Below are 3150 nucleotides of genomic sequence, written 5' to 3'. Positions count from 1 at the left end.
AAATAAATTCCCTTTGTGTATGTGCTTCCCGGAAACGTATAGTACTCGATTCCATTAAATGTGGTGTAATCAACTAGACCCAGTACGGTATTCTTTCTTTTCCGGAATATGATGCTACCCATATGCGGTAATTAACATATGGCACATATGGCTTTCTCCCATCACTACTCGTTGAAGAAATGGAAATTTCCATATTAGTTCTTATTGGATTTGGATCCATCGGGACTGACGGGGCTCGAACCCGCAGCTTCCGCCTTGACAGGGCGGTGCTCTGACCAATTGAACTACAATCCCGGGGAAATCAAGTGTACAACATATGTTGGTGATTTCATTTCCTTCAAACCTTTCTATGTAGATTTGTGATTCGAAGAATTGGCTTTACCAGACAGAGACGCGAGGAATAGATTGATATGCGCAGAGACATTGACTTTAGTGAGAGGAGCATGGATTAAGAGTGTTTTTTATTCATTCTTTCATATCAAGCATTTCCAAGGACAAATGGGTTATCTCATTTTATGGTGGGATACGTGAATTAGTGTATTGGGCCGAGCTTGATTTGAACCAGCCAGCGTAGACATATTGCCAACGAATTTACAGTCCGTCCCCATTAACCGCTCTCGCATCGACCCGGGAAGAATCCATTCCAAGCTTATTCATAATCCATGATCCACTTCCTTTCGTAGTACCCTACCCACAGACAGGGGAAGGCGAATCCCCGCTGCCTCCTGAGAGATGTCCTGAACCACTAGACGATGGGGGCATACTTGCCCGACTGCCATCATACTATCTATGAGAAGAAAGAGTATGAATAGTTTTTCGAAATTGTCAATATAAATAGAATCGACTAATATGATGCAATTCGAAGGAGTTTTCTGTCTTGCATTATTCCATAGAATTCTATATATCAATTCTTTGATTTAAATCATACGAAGGCTAGTACCCTTTGAGAAGTTATTGGTTTGCCATATGCTATAAACAAACGGGATGAAACTCTCTCATACTTAATCTCATTGGTACGATTAGGTTAGGTAGGTGTATATTTCGATCTCACACTAAGCCAAGAAATTCATTCAAGGAAAAGGGAAGGTAGGAAATCTGGGGAAGAGAGGGATAGGGATCCACAAGTTCTTGTTAGAATTCTTTTTCTCGCCAAGTCGAATTGCTGCTTTATCAATGATTCTATGAATGGATCTACATTCAAGGGTGTACATGTCTCCATCAAATGAATTAGGGTGGGGCTCATCCATTTAATTAGGATCAAATCCAATAAACAAACCATTTTACCTAGACTCAGTAGAGTAATCAATCCTCTTTTTCGTTCCTAAATCAGCGAGTGGATAAGACCCATTTATGTACATTCTTCTCATTTCTAATAATTATAGAGACGCAACTCATCGTGGCTAGTGGCTTATTCAGTCAGAAATTGAATCAAACAAATAGGCCTTTTTCACTAAGTGGTAGAGTAACGAACGCCATGGTAAGGCATAAGTCAGCGGTTACAATCCGATAAGCATGAAATTAGAACAGTAGATCTTTTTTCTTTCATTTTCATATTGATTTGGTACACACACAGGAATCCGGCGATATTGACGATTCAATCATCTTGTTTGTAGACGTTCTATAGGCAAAAATGGCTATCTATTTCCCTTTCGCGCCACAGAGAAACGAACGGTTATTCCAAGTCACTATGAGCCCTTTCAAAATCTCTTTCTTTGATTCCAAACACAGTAAAAGATAGATAGGTGTAGGATTGAATGAATGAATTGACTCTCATGTAAAGGAAAGGAGCGAAGCCACCTTGTTTACTGTCTTTGAAGGTNAAATTGAATCAAACAAATAGGCCTTTTTCACTAAGTGGTAGAGTAACGAACGCCATGGTAAGGCATAAGTCAGCGGTTACAATTCGATAAGCATGAAATTAGAACAGTAGATCTTTTTTTTTTCATTTTCATATTGATTTGGTACACACACAGGAATCCGGCGATATTGACGATTCAATCATCTTGTTTGTAGACGTTCTATAGGCAAAAATGGCTATCTATTTCCCTTTCGCGCCACAGAGAAACGAACGGTTATTCCAAGTCACTATGAGCCCTTTCAAAATCTCTTTCTTTGATTCCAAACACAGTAAAAGATAGATAGGTGTAGGATTGAATGAATGAATTGACTCTCATGTAAAGTAAAGGAGCGAAGCCACCTTGTTTACTGTCTTTGAAGGTTCAGGGGAAGTAGTTCAGGGAATATCGGTTCACTCTCATTCATCTTGAGTTTCGTCTTTCAAGCTGAATCAAAGGAAAGCAAAGAGCTACTTCATTACCAAGTGTTTGAAGGAAGAAATAGGGGAAGGGGAGAGAAGCCGAGGTTCGTGCTTCTTTCGTTTCGTTTTTTACCCAAAAAATAGACAGAGGATAGGAAAATCTTCCAAAAAAATAGACAGGGGATAGGAGCAGAAGATTTAGTGGAAAATACAATCTGGAGCAGGTTGGTAAACCAATTTTGTAATCTCTTACCAGGCCAGCAGAATCCATCTAAGTTCCAGTGTAGTCCTTCTCCATTTGTCAGCCAGTTGTAGTAAGATAAGCCCCTCCAGCGGTAATGCCTTCCTAAGCCCATCTTATCTTGACTTGAAAGCTCTCTCTGTGCACTTCTCATCGCCCTTAGCTTGGCGCTAGATTGATTCTTTCTTATTCTATTTTCTCTCTATAAAGGGGGATCAGGTCCTCAAGGGTATGGGTTCAAGGTTGCTCTACTTACTTGATTAATGATATATTTCCTGAGAATGAAGCATACTTCTAACTATTGCAGTACTTATGGCGAGTACTAAAGGATATATTCTATTTTGATCTATCTTTTCTATACTCTTATTCGTTGCCAATTCCTGTTTTTGCTGAAATTCCTCCGCTAGTATTCTATGAATAGGATAGGATTCTCTCCACATGTACATTGTGTAATATCAGTGACAACTAGATCACTTATTTATTTATAAGGACATCCTTCACGGACAGAAAATGCAGTCAGTTTGATTTTGATAATGATCGAGTTACATTGCTTCTTCGGCCCGAACCCAGGAATCCCGTAAATATGATGAAAAATAGATCTTTGAACATTCCCCGTATGAAAATCAAATATGAAACAAGAGAGAGAATAAAG

The 3150-nt window shown here is 39.2% G+C and overlaps 1 non-coding gene across 1 annotated transcript; it reads right to left on the bottom strand.

Moving 5' to 3' along the window:
- Window positions 1-220: 220 nt before the first annotated feature.
- On the bottom strand, window positions 221-294 carry TRNAD-GUC. The gene has a single exon. It is a non-coding gene; the product is annotated as a tRNA-Asp (tRNA).
- Window positions 295-3150: the final 2856 nt, after the last annotated feature.

This window comes from Cucurbita pepo, chromosome LG01 (assembly GCF_002806865.2).
Source record: "Cucurbita pepo subsp. pepo cultivar mu-cu-16 chromosome LG01, ASM280686v2, whole genome shotgun sequence".
NCBI lineage: Eukaryota > Viridiplantae > Streptophyta > Magnoliopsida > Cucurbitales > Cucurbitaceae > Cucurbita > Cucurbita pepo.
The sequence above is the reverse complement of the archived record's forward strand: the minus strand, read 5'-3'. Positions and strand labels throughout refer to the sequence as shown.